The following is a 14,631-nucleotide window of genomic DNA, read 5'->3' as shown; positions in this document are numbered from 1 at the left end:
TCTTCAAATTCAACAGCTATTTCTTTTCTTCCCACTACTGCATATCGCCTCTAAATTTCAAGGGTTGAATTAAAATGATTGTTTTTTATTTGGGTTTTTACACTCTGATACCACCAGTGACGTTCTTCTAGATAAATGTAGTGGTCAATTCATTCATTTTTATTCATCCAATCATTGAATACGTTTTTCCTCTGGTCTCAATTACTTTTTACATTCTGACCCGTTAGATGCTATTGACTGGTGCTCTGTTCCCTGTAGCCCACCGTGATGCTGAATTCTGCTCCCTTTCCAAATGCCTTTTTGAATGTTTTTGACGGCTCAATTTTTCGTTCTCCAAGATTAAGTCCTGTTTTTCCCTCCAACCTCAGAATTCATTCATTCTCAACACCTTCAACTATTATGATTTCTATGGTCTAGAAATATAAATCGGAATCCAAAATGTTGGTTATAGAGTCCCAATCATTAGATCAACTTAATCAACTTAATTCATTTTGGAATCTAGTTTTCTGAACAATTAGTTTTCTAGGACTTTCCTGTCACCTAACTCCCAGTTCACATTTCTAATTGCCAACCATATCTACACAGTCTACCTGAGGTCAAACTCAGTAGATCTAAAATCAGGCTATAGTTATTGAGAATTATGTCACTGTTTCCCTGAAAATCTCCTTTCGAGGGTTTTGCAGGGTTGAGAGCACAAACAGAGAGGGCAGATCTACCAGAGAATACCTCCAAGGTGCCAAAAATGTATACTGTCTCCTTCATCCTGCCCTAGATGTGTGCTCTAAGCTAAGGTCCATGCAGATATCAGGACACTGTCCTTTCCCTATGTCTGGATGGCACTTTGTCTCCTGGTTCTTAGGACAGTGCTGCTTATGTTCAGACGGCATCAAGTGACCTGTGAAAACAGTCCTTTCAGCTTCTGCCTAAAATTTATCTCCCTCAGTTTTAACCACAAAATAGACAGTTCATGAATAAATGCTGAACAATAATAGTCACAAAAGCCAAAAGGATTCCGTAAGTTCTTTAAAGACTTCTGGTGACCAGTTGATCTGATTAGTCCAGGACTGAAGAGTTTCTCAGGATATAGGACCAAAACCTAGACAGACCTGAGCACACCAGCATGGTTGTTTACATAAAAAAGAGGCAAAGGACAAGGAAATTTGGTGAGATAAGAGTGACATAACTACTTTCAGGGTAGGTCCTTAGGTCTATATGGAGATCCTTGCATTTCATTTATTTTGCATACTGAAATTGATAACTGAAAATGAAGACTATGCATCCCGGAGCAGTCGTTCCCATTCTTGGTTATCTTCTCAAGTACAGATTCCTCAGTGCCATTTCAGACTTAATGAATTTCTTAACTGGGAGACAAATCTGTAATTTCAAGACACAGAAATCTGTCTTAGTCAGTTTGGGCTGCTATAACCAAATACCATAGACTGGGTGGTTTGTAAACAACAGGAATTTATTTCTCACTGTTCTTGAGGTTAGAAATCCAGATTTACGATGGCAGCATGGTCAGGTTCTGGTGAAGGCTCCCTTCCCACTGGCAGGTGGCCATTTTGTTGTTCTATCGTCATAGGGCTGAGAGCAGAGAGGTAACGAGCTCTCCTGTGACTCTTATAAGGGCACTGATCCCATTTGTGAGAGTTCCATCGTCATGACATCATCTAATCCTAAGCACCTCCCACCGGCCCCACCTCCTGATACCATCACATTAGGGGGAAGGGTTTTCAGCTTATGAATATGGAGGGAAAATAAACATTCATTTTATAGCACTACCATTCCAGGTTATGTTGCAAATCTCTGTGATGCAGACACACGCACACACACACACACACACACACACACACACACACACTCAACATCGCTTCTGTGAACATTATTGTTTGTTTATCTAATTTGGTTTTATTTTGTGGACTTTAAAGGAAAAGAGAGGAATTCTGTATCTCCATTACTACAATGTAGAGTGTTGTCAGCAGACATAGAATTGGCAGAAAATTCCCAAGCTAAATTAATTGAAAGAAAGTAATGACCATGAAAACATTAAGGAATTTTGAAATTTTCCATAATACATGGGCTATATGTAAGAGCTAGGTATTGTTAATATTTCATGCTTTTAAGTTTACTCTACCCCAAAATATTCTAGATTTAATATAGCATTATTTTATTTTAATGCTACTGCAACTTCCCTCTCAATCTATATGTTTCTCAGCATTCAACAATTGGAAAAAATTTATACGAGGTCTGACAATTAAGTTCGCGAACTCATCCTAGAAAAAGTGCTACATACCTCACTGTTGAATATCACTATGGTCACCTTCGAAGTACTCTCTTTGGGAAGCTACACACCAATGCCAGTGCCTAGTCCACCCTTCAAAGCAATTTTAGAACTCTTTTTCTGGAATGGCCATCAGAGCTGTTATCATATTACCTTGATGTCCTGAACGTCATCAAAATGTCTTTTCACTATTTCCTTTATCTTCAGGTAAAGAAAGATGTCATTGGGGGCCAGATCAGGTGAGTAGGGAGGGTGTTCCAATACAGTTATTTGTTTACTGGCTAAAAACTCCCTCACAGACAGTGCCGTGTGAGCTGGTGCATTGTCGTGATGCAAGAGCCATGAATTGTTGGTGAAAAGTTCAGGTCGTCTAACTTTTTCACACAGCCTTTTCAGCATTTCCAAGTAGCAAACTTGGTTAACTGCTTGTCCACTTGGTACAAATTCATAATGAATAATCCCTCTGATATCAAAAAAGGTTAGCAACATCGTTGCAACAAGTTTGTGAACTTAATTGTCTGACCTCATATACAACACTTTCCTAATAAATTTTAATAAAGATGCCCCAACTTAAAAAACATACTCTTCCTTGGATTGTCCTTAAGAAAATCAACTTCATATATAATGGATTTATTTTAATTCTCAAATACTGCACCATCTTAGTAAAGGGAAATATTTAAATTTTCACTAGTCAAACTGTTTGTTTTCTTGACTATAAATTTCAGCTAGTTTGAGTGAAGATTAAATATATCCAAATTTGCACATCATTTTCTTTTAAAGTAAAGGTCAGAAGGCTTTCTAGTGACTATTGTGACCCATGAGTCAAAGGACCCTAAGTCTTTTTTCTATAATGTAAGTACATCGTGACAAACTAAAAGACTGAACACTGTCACCATTTCTAAATTTAAAAAGTAATTATTCGATTTCTTTTCAGGCTGTTTAGACAATGTATTTTTCCATTCCTTAACACTCCAACCTCATGATGATACTTAAAATTTTTCAGAAATCAATTCGCTCCTCATTTCTTATATCTGTGTCTCTCTTTCATTGAAAAGAGGAATTTAGGAAGCTGACAGTGACTAATCAACTTAATTGGCTGTAAAATTTCATTATGCTATAGTTTCTAAAGTTAGCCTTAATGCATTGCTATAAAGTGCTAAATATTGTCAAAGGCCGTATGTCAGCCATCCATTTAAAACACGAATTGTGATGTTTTTAGTGTATAGCTTAAAATTAATGACATGTTGCAAAGTGTTTGTGTGGTGGTAGATGAAGTCAACCTCATAAATTTTACTGCAAGATTATTTTATGTTTTCATTAATGAAATCTAAAATTCTGACATTATCTGATATTCCTGGAACATAAAGTAAATTCTTATTGGTCCAGGTAATACCATGTGTACCTTAGTTAGCATCTTTCACACATCATGGTATATCTTCTTGGTTTTTTTCCCAACTTATTAAAAGGCAAATCTGCTCAAGTTTGTGAAGTTGCTGTATATGTAACAATGTGAGTTCCTAAGATGAGCCCGACATAAATTTTAAATTCTTTGACTGACACACAGTGTGAGCTTCACTTTCTAAGAATGTCTCATTTCTTAGGATATAGTTTAGTTTTGTAAATTGAGATGTTAGGGGCTATTTTCCTTTTCTTGAAATTATGTATAAAATGCTTCTAATATTAATGAAGTGAAGATCTAATAAACACCTGATCAAATTCAGTGGGGGGGAAATAAGGAAGTTACATCAGTCCTTTTATTTCCCAGAAAGGAAACATCCAATTTTTTTACTACAGCCTTAGCATGTAGTAGAAAAAATCCCTCACTCTAAATCTGTTGATTAAAAAGTTATTTCTTTGTTTAGTTTCTCCTTGACTTTTTCTTAAGTACATAGCAACTGTTTTAAATAAATCATTTTCTTGCAGTTCCTGTGGACAGGATGGTAAGAGGAAAGAGGAGAATTTGTGAGCTGCCATGAATAAATACATTATGCAACTAGGATCAAATTTGAAAGTTATTCTGAATTCCACAAGAATTCCATATGCCTCACTACTGACACACCAAAGACGAGGCTGTCATGCTATACATCATGCTTTCCCAAAACCTCACATGTCAGAAGTGACAGGCATAGTGAGTGACTTTTAAATGGGTGACAACCTTGCCAAAAACTGCAGCACACACTAAAAAGTAATCACTATCAAGTTAGCAAACATAAGTCATCTTTCACTGAATTTAAACTGATTAGGTTTCAAGGATAAAATAGGGGAGGATGGGAAAGAAACATAAGCGTGTTCAATCATACAGGAATATCTCCTAAGCACTAGGATAGGCAAATGAAATGTGTCCACCTCCCAAACTGCAGAGGGATGAACACATGGGCCCTGTGCTAAGGCAGAAAAACAAACCGACAGATGGAGGCAGCTGCCCACAGGAGAAGGAGGACTGACCTGGGAGGCAGACCTGGGTTCAGGTCCCAGCTGCCCAACTCAGCAGCTTTGGAAAGTATGCTGAACCTCACTAAGCCTGGGCCTTCAACTGGACAAGCTGCTCACAGAGACCTCTGTGATGGCATCCCCATCTCTCCGGTCTGATCTGCTGGTCCCACCCCACCTCTCTCTTATCCACTTCCGGGTCCTTGACTATAAAATGAGGTCTCCGAACCACAGAACTTCACTTAGATATCTGCTCTGTAACTTCCTTCACTCCTTCCTGAACGTCTCCTTGTCAGCCTCCAAGCTTCAGGTGAGATGTCAAGTTAGACTGGAGTAATGATACTGAATAATTTTTTTTTTTCAATTTAGCAACCCAGATCAGATCAAAGAGCAACTTAAATGCTGGGTTTAAAAACTGAATATTGTTCCGTTGGAAACAGAGAGACAAGAATGAATGGTATTTAAAATTATTTCTGGGAATGATGTGAAAAGTGATTGAAGCAAACATAGCTTGAAGGTAGAGACACAAGTTGGGAGCCAGGGTATGTAAAGGGCAGAAAGAGGTTGAAACAGTGGAAAAGAAAGAGAACAAGAGAAAATATATTTCAGATGTCAAATAGAGAGTATTTGGGCACCTGACTAAATCTGAGAGTAAGGGTTTAAGACTAGATAGGATATTAGCACCATTAACAGAATTTGGAAAATCAGGTGACTAAGAAGGTTAAGTTTATGACAGCTCCCCTACTGCATCAAGACCTCAGCTAAAAGTGACTTATTTTTAATATTCTGAAGTATTTATTGCATCTTCTACCATAGTACACTTTACATAAATTTGTTGAATTATTTAAAGAATAAAAGGTCTAAATGTTTAGAGTAATCATGTAACAGTGATATGGCTGATCATTTATTTATAACATTGCAATAATTTAAGCCACCTTGAGCAGTGCTGCCCTAACACCAACGAATTCCCAGAGAAGTCACAGTTCTAATGCCACGACAAGTGACTTTGTGTCCTTGGTCAAGTCATGAGCTTTCAGGCATCTGTTTACCTCTCAGGAGAAATTAGGGGATTGAACAAGATGATCAATGAAGGTCCCTTCTGCTATGAAATTCTGGATTCTAGGACATGTTTTCTTCATTCTTTTTCTCTTTACAATCCCTAAGATCACTTGAAAATTACAAAAGGGTATAAGTGAACAAATACCCATAAGTTCAATTCTCTAAAAGAGTTTAGAATAGCCATTAACTGAGCTACCATTGACCTGGAAATTTTGCACTTAAAAAAAAAAAGAAGCTAAATATCAGCCTGGATTTGTCTTCTCGCACTCGTAGTCTGGTTAACTGTGTCACCACCTTTCAATTATTCTTAGACTTGAGCTATATATCGAATCTGATTCCTCACCAAAGGGAAAAGTTCTCAGTTCTCTTTTTATTTTAATACAATGATGGTTAGAGGGAAAAAAAATATGGAAAATTAGATCAGAATAATGAAAGGGAAGAGGGAGGACACAGATAATTAATATGCATAGGGCACTTCACAAATAGCATCTCTTTAGTCCTAAATTATTGTTACTCCTTTTTTACAGATAAAACAACTACAGTAAGACTCAAAAAGTTGGGTGATTTACCTAAGGTCACACAGCTACGGCAGTAGATGGTAACGTCAGGTCTGACTCAAAATCTCTGCCACTGTTACTACACTTCCTCCTCCTCTGTGAAACTTTCTTTAAATTCTCCCAACTCAGGTTTAATTTTCACTTCTTCAAACTCCTGTAACTTTCAGCCACTAGTCACATGATTAACTTTTCTCCTAAATTAAATAGTAGATAGAGATTCTGTGTGTGTGTGTGTGTGTGTGTGTGTGTGTGTGTGTGTGTGTGTGTGTGTGAATGTTCAGAGTACTGGAGCAGGAATTAAATAATATTATAAAGTAATACATATTTTTACAGAAATACTGACTAATAAATATTAACAAATACTAAAAAGTGACAATATTTATACCAAAATGTAGGAAAAGGGAAAAATACATTTCTATAACATTTTAAGCATTTTTCTCAACTACAAAATAATCACCTTTCTTGTGAATTTCTGCCATATGCCTGAGATAAAATTGGCATAAAATGACTGAACTTTATAAGCAAGATGATTGAATATTGTGGTGAAAGCCAAAGCTTATAAGGCTTATAAATTTATGTTTATAAAAATTCATAGAGTGTTTTTGCTTTGGAAGGTGAGTGTATGTATACATGTATGTGTTCATAAGTCTATAAGATTTCTCTGGGAAAATAACATCAAGTCGAAAAGAGAATTGCACACCTAAGTTCTGCTTTGTGGATTCTACAAGTAGGCTTTGTCAACAACATGTATAAACAGATGTACTGAACTAATGGACTGATTTGAGCCTCAGCCTTATCTGTTTACAAAGAGCAGAGCAAATGAGAAGATAGGGTCCTTTGCTCTGTATCTTCTGTAATTTGAATGCAGTCCCAAGAACTGGGCTCTTAGCTGCCTGAGGACATTTCAGGAGATACTTGTAAATCAACCACAGAAGAGCCCTACATGAGCCCACAATAACTTCTCTCCTTTGTGTCTGGCAGGAAACGGAAAATGCTTCAAGCAGGTGCCAGGTGTCCCCTTCAGGTGTCAAATTTTCCATGCAATGCCCTAGGGTTTTTATAACATTGAAAACCTCAGGTAAGAGGCAAATAAGATTACAAGTGTACCTTTAGGCAAAACAACCAGTTTAAAAGGAAGACATTCCAAAGAGGAAGTTATTTCATACATATATCCCTAAGTACCCAAAGAAAAGGTGCTTGTTAAATTCAAACAGTTGCATTTTTTCCATACCCATCTTAGATCATGTACCTTAGAGACAAATTTAGACTCAAAAAAGTGTATAAAACTGTTGATAAATAGTAAACTCAGTAGTTAATAGCAGTTTCTCTCTTTAAAGCATATTAAAGCTCCCCCATAAAAGAATTCAAAATTTCCTTTCATAATTCCCACTTCAGCAGGTAAAACTTCTAATGCCCCTTTCTCCCCCAAATATTTTATAGTTATTGCAATCCCTGTGACGTGGCTTAGGATTTGCCTTTAAATATATATATTTGAAGGCAAATCCTAAGCCACGTATATATTTAAAGGCAAATCCTGAGCCACGTATATATTTAAAGGCAAATCCTAAGCCACGTCACAGGGATTGCAACATATATACAGGGATTGCTATGTGTATATATATATATATATATATATATATATATATATATATATATATATTCTAATTACAAATATACATATATATTCTAATTACAAAAGTAACACACATTCTTAGAAATGTGGGGGAAAAGCATAAAGAAGAAAGTAAAGACTATCTATTCGCCCATCATGTTAACAGCCATTTGCATATCCATCTATTGCCTTATATCATTTCTCTCTTTATTTTTTAAAATTAAGGTGACTCTGTGTATACTTTTTAAAAATATGCTATAGTCACTTCTCCTATGGTGAAAACTCCCCTACATTGTAGGGACATATGGTTTTTATGCTTGCACTGTAGTTCATTTAATGGATTCAGGTTTTTGCATTTAATTATTCTCTGATACTCAGTGTGATATTTGGTATAAGGTAGGAATCTAACATTATGTTTTCCAAATTGTAAACCAAATCTCCCCGACTATTACCCCAGATCACTCTGATATCAGACAGATCAAGATTTGAATCCCTGCCTCTGAATATCTTATTCTTTACTCATAAGATGGGAATTTACACCAATGTCACAGGGTTGTTGTGGGTATTAAGTGTAGAGTATCTGGCATATTATATAATGAATAAATGGACACCATTATTTGTCACGTGGGACTATAAAATACTTAACCTTCTATGATGTGCAATGCTTTTCCAAGTACATAAACAAAAGAAACAAAAATATAAACCATATATATGTGTGTATATATATATGTATATGTGTACACATATACATATATATACACACACACACACACACACACACATATATATATATATACATATATTCATTCAGTAAACATGATAAAGGCAATTTAATTTTAATGATTCGGAACAACCACCCTACAGCCGATCTTCCTGGGTTCAAATCTCAACACCACCATTTACTAGATATGGAACTTTGATTAAGTCCCTTAACCTCCCATGCCTCAGTTTCCTTATCTGTAAAATGGGGATAATAATAGTATCTGCCCATAGGGTTGTTGTCAATAATTAAGTAAGTTAAGATATATATATATAAGGCAGTTTGAAGAGTCTGTTTAAAACAGTAAGTACTGTATAAGGGGATGTTGTTATTCTTATTATCATCATCCATCAAGCTTGTATGATACATTAAGCACTGTGCTGAATATAACGGTAAACTGATACCTCGTCCCTGACACTGGCGCTAAGATCTAAAGGGTAAACAGGAGGGATTAGGTGAGAAAGGGAAATGGGGAGATCACAAAATGCAGCGTGACAGTAGTGGCCAAGGCCCAGTGATAGAAGGGGCAGAAAAGCATAAGCAGCGGAAACAAGGCTTGCAAAGCTAGAACCAGGCTGCTGTGTGGCACCAGTGAGGCCTGAGAGGTGGCTGGGGCCCGATTATGGGATCCCGCAGGCTACCTGGAGTCAATTTGTCTTCTTCCCAAGAGCAGTGGGAAGCCATTGAAAGGTGAAATAATCAGCTTTCCAGTTCAAAAAGAGCACCTCAGAGGAACAGACCGGAAGGAGGAGTAGGCTGGGTGGGAGGTTATTTCATTATCCGAACAAGGGTCTGTGGTGGCATGGGCCAAGGTGACGCTGAAGATGGAGAAATGTAAATGCACCTAAGATACGTTAGGCGATTAAAGTGACAGCATTTAGGTAGAACTGAAGCCAAGGGTTGCCAAGAGTGATGTCTGGGCTGCGGGTGTATATATCTGGGCAGACCCTGCTGCTCAGTGTCTAGGCCAGAAATACACCGGAGTCCCACTGGCTAACTGCGTATTTGCCCAATGGGCCATTAACATCATGTTTTGGATCCTCTTAAGGGAAACACCACTAGCCTGCACCTCCTGGAAACTGTCTGCTCACTTGGCACTATGGGAATGAATCCTGCCTCATTCGTGGCATTTGTATGTTCAGGTCAAGTTTCCATCACTAGGTCTATATTTTTATGTTCCTTACAAACTCCCTAGGATGTAAATGACAACCCAGACACTGGGGAAAGAGATGGCACCGGAATTGTTTCCAAGACTGTGTTATCTCTGAACAACTGAGTACAGTCGTTCTATCTGCAACTTATCAGTGGTATTCTCTCAGGCATTCTCTTTTGAACAAAACTCTGAACAGTAAATACGACAGTCGGCATAAAAAATATACGTAGGAAATAAAACCTTTTCTCTTTCCACTCTCTCGTTCCACCTACCTACTCCCTTATGTTCTTGCACTTTTTGTTTTAAGATTTTTGTCAACAACGAATATTACTATATAATATTACTATATAATATTACTAATATTACTATAAAAACACATATTTATAGTAATAATAAATATAGACTCTAGAATTTGTCATTAATAAAATAAGAATGTTCGCTAAAAAAACCTCAAAAATCATCTTATCTGCTGTTTTGAAACTTCATAACATGACCTGTTAGTGGTGCTTAAAATCAATGTGGTGGGTAACAAATGCATATTTTTGAAAGAAAATAGAAATCAAGCGCAGCACATACAGTAACAGGAAGTATTGTTTCTTGAAACTTTTTCAGTTACAAGGCATGTGTACCCTGGGTTGCCATATACAATAAAATATTAAATTGGCGTGTACTCAAAAAGAGTTTGACACCCACTGACGTAATCCCATCTTCTTATTTTACAAATGATACAGGAACTCTGTGATTTTTCCAGGGCCAACAGCTCATGAGGACACAGAGCCAGGAACAAAACCCTAACCACCTAAATCCATGACTATTCTCTTTATATCATGTTGCTTTTTCAGCCGCATTTCCTCTCCCTTTGTATTTAAGATCCATTGAGGGTGAATAAAACTTGAGGGAATCACTAAATGAGTTTGCCCATGAGCAATGAAAAGCCTTGAAAGAATTCATTAAATGAATTATGGGATGAAATGAGTAACAAGCAGGTGTGAGTTACGGTGAGGTTCTCATGCCAAATTAAACTGAGTGTCAGTGGAAACAAATAACATTCAAAGAACTATGCTTTTTGGTTAAAAATGCCAAAAATAGGAAAGCAAAGGATTTTGTGATAAAAATTTACATTTAAAAGAGTCAACCAGAGTATGTTAACTGCATGTCGTTTAAATGAACATTTTAGGGCACCTGTGGTTAGTGCTGGACCATCCAGATGAAAAAGAAAAACAATTGTTGCCTCTGTGCAATGTGGTCAGGCCTCTGGGTGACTGACTGGGTCTTTCACTTTTCTTCCCAATTTTAGGGGTCACAGCACAGGCGGAGGTATAATGCCAGTGGATGATTAAAGCAGATCACAATCTGTCTGGGCAAGTTTCTGTGTCATCCTTCAAAGGGACAGGGACCAGACAAGATGACCTCTCTTGTTGCCTTCCAATTAATTCGATCAGCCTCTGCTTCTATCAGACATCGTCAGGGATGCAAGCCATCCACGCGTTCCAAGTCCTCACCAGGAACCAGTAAACACACAAGCTGCGGACTGTTTAATGAATTAGCAGGATGTATCTTTCAGGCATCATTTTTGATTTACGGCTTGTTTCTAAATATTATTTTCTCTCCCAATAATCTGCCTGCTCGGGTTGGATCTACCTCCTTTGCATCCCAACAGGACCAAATACAGATCCAAAATACGTCTTAGGTTAGTATCGATGTTTGTTCAACCAACTGGAACCAAGCTTCTTTCTAAAGAACTGTGTGTCAATAAGATAATCCCAATTAGCCTGCATAAAGCCTCCATCCGTTTTGCTTTAATATTCTATGAAATGCCAGTCTAGGAAACTATTATGGGATATAATAGAGTAAAGCTGGGAGAACTTTTGTCACATAAACTAAAGCTATGCATTCTACTTTTATGTTTAAATAAATGTACATAAAAGGCAGAGTCGGTAAGGGTATTTTCGTTTTTGTTTGTCTCCACAACGTCTAGTAGGATACTTTCCATAATAGAGGAAATAGAACATCTGAGACTAACTGCATTAGACAGTGTTGAAACAACAGATCCAAGATGAGGTAACTGCTTATTTCAAACCCCTCATAAATCAGGAACCTGTGGCTGTATTTCATCACTTCCTAAATAATCAATAAAACATTTGTATTCACTAAGCAGAACGCATACACACTGTTACCTAAGATCAAAAATTGTAGCTTTTGATTAGGAACATATATTAGAATGGAAAGGGAGTAGATTTGTTTGACAAGTCTTTTTTTAATTTTTAAATCTAACTAATATAAACTGTCATGTCCTTCAACATTACATATAAACTAAATTATAGCTCATGATTTAATGTGAGTTCTATTGGCACCTAGAAAACTTTCCAAGACGAAAGTGGAATTGTGGCCCTGTAAAGACTAAATGAACCACCTCGACTGTGTTCTGGCAACAAGCCCCAGGTTCACCATGAGAGATGAGGCATGACCCACTGGAATCTCTCATCTTTACCCCTGTACATTAATGCGAAATTAGGAAAAAAAAAAGAAAATATTTTCATCTTTAAACTTTCGATGCATGTAAATGCAAACGAGAACTGAAAATATTTTCATCTGTAAACTTTCATCACATGCCTTGAATATCAAATTTTGTGAGAAAAATTATAAACAGAAATTTGATATATTTAGAACCAATGTGAAAAATCATAGCCTGAGATTCATTTTAAATTTATTTTTAACAAATCTGCTTTTTGGATTCTGTCCTCAGTGGTTTATTTTTACTCCCCAGATTATGTTACTAGCATCAAGGATGTGGATAGAAAACAGGGAGACATAATAAAGGAAACATTTAGACGTAATCGCTCAAGTGTACAAATATTCATAAACAGCCTCTTTTTAAAAGCTGATTGAACATTTATTGGGCTCTATGATGAGGCAATTACCATGCTAGACAAATTGGAAATGTTCGTATATAATCCTCGCAATAACTCTATGAGGCAAGTTTTATTATTCCCATTTTTTAGATAAGAAAACTGAGTCTCAGGTTAAATACGCATAACCTGCCCATTATCAAAGATGTAGCAAGCTGGAAAGCCAGATTCCAAACTACGTCTGTCTATTCAAACTGTCTTGCTTTTTTCATTACAATTCAGGCTTGAACAATTAAAAATGTGCCCAGATACAGCACAATGGATCTAAGATTAAGATATAAACCTTTTACCAGGTCCTTGGATCAACCATCTCATTTAACTACACTGTGTAAGCACCTGCTCGACATTTGGCCATTGACTTTCTTGTGTATTCAGCTTCTGAATGAATTGGCAATTTTAAACATGTGAGTGTTCTATAGTCTTTCAATCAAATGCTTTTAGGGATGAGACAGACTTGGGTATGGGAGTCATCTAGTAAACCACCCTGTCTTTCAGACCCAAGCTTCTCACAAGAGCATTTATGCTTCTACTTTCTCATTGCCATTCACACCTTGATTCCTGCAGTTTGACTTCTAGCTGAAGCACACATAGGCTATCTGGGCAGAGACCATTAGTTGTACCTCAATACTACTTCCCTGCCATTTCCATAGTATTAGAACTCATGTGTGAAAGGATGAGAGAAGAGTGTCTCTTTAGTTCTTTGGAAGAAGGTGGATGACAAGAAACTTCTTTAAAAATGGCAATGGTATCAGAATTCCTCAAGCAGGCCTGGTTTATTGAAAATGAAGTGGGGGAATACATTAACACTGTGAAAGGATCCAAAGGTGGTCCCGGGTCAGCAGTGAGCCCCTATCCTAGCTTCAATCCATCCTCAGAGGTTGCTGTCTTGCATAAAGCAATAACAGTTAAAGGTGTGGGTGAAGCAACCATCACTGACATTCTCACCAGGAGAAACAATGCACAGCGTCAACAGATCAAAGCAGGGTATCTCCAGGAAAAAGGAAAGCCCCTGGACGAAGTTCTGAAGAAAGCTCTTACAGGTCACCTTGAGGAAGTTGTTTTGGCTCTATTAAAAACTCCAGCCCAATTAGATGCTGATGAACTCCATGCTGCCAATGAAGGGCCTTGGAACTGATGAAGAGACTCTGAATGAAATTTTGGCATCTAGACTAACAGAGAAACCAGAGAAATTAACAGAGTCTATAGAGAAAAACCGAAGAGAGACCTGGCTAAAGACATCACCTCAGACACATCTGGAAATTACCAGAAGGCTTTGCTTTCTCTTATTAAGGGAGACTGATCTGAGGATCTCGGCCTAAGTGAAGACTTGGCTGACTCACAGGCCAGGGCATTATATGAAGCAGGAGAAAGCAGAAAAGGGACAGGTGTGGATGTGCTCAGTACCAGCTTACCACCAGAAGCTACCCCCATCTTCGCAGAGTGTTTCGGAAGGATGCCAAGTATAGCAAGCATGACATGAACAAAGTTCTGAACCTGGAGATGAAAGGTGACATCGAGAAATGCTTCACGACAATTGTGAAGTGTGCCACAAACAAGCCAATGTTCTTTGCTGAGAAGCTTCACCAGGCCATGAAGGGTGCTGGACACGTCATAAGACCTTGATCAGAACTATGGTTTCCCATTCTGAAATCGACATGAATGATATCAAAGCATGCTATCAGAAGTTGTCAGTCTCTCTCTCTGCCAAGCTATCCTGGATGAAATCAAAGGAGATTATGAGAAAATCCTGGTGCTCTCTGTGGAGGACAGTAAACATTCCTTTGTTGATCTCAAGCTTTTGATCAGAAGACTTTTTTAATCATATCTTTTCATTCCATATTATAGACTTAAATAGGAAAGTTTCTTCAGC

General features: G+C 37.5%; 1 protein-coding gene and 1 pseudogene across 4 annotated transcripts in view; one reads left to right on the top strand and one right to left on the bottom strand.

Annotated features, from left to right (window-relative positions):
• GRM8 (glutamate metabotropic receptor 8) overlaps positions 1 to 14,631 on the bottom strand; it is a 681,950-nt gene that overhangs the window by 250,767 nt on the left and 416,552 nt on the right. The gene's annotated exons all lie outside the window — the stretch shown is intronic.
• LOC109456640 (annexin A1 pseudogene) lies at positions 13,444 to 14,534 on the top strand (annotated as a pseudogene).

Source organism: Rhinolophus sinicus, chromosome 8 (assembly GCF_057876585.1).
Source record: "Rhinolophus sinicus isolate RSI-liver-muscle chromosome 8, RSI-T2T, whole genome shotgun sequence".
NCBI classification, from domain to species: Eukaryota; Metazoa; Chordata; class Mammalia; order Chiroptera; family Rhinolophidae; genus Rhinolophus; species Rhinolophus sinicus.
The sequence above is the reverse complement of the archived record's forward strand: the minus strand, read 5'-3'. Positions and strand labels throughout refer to the sequence as shown.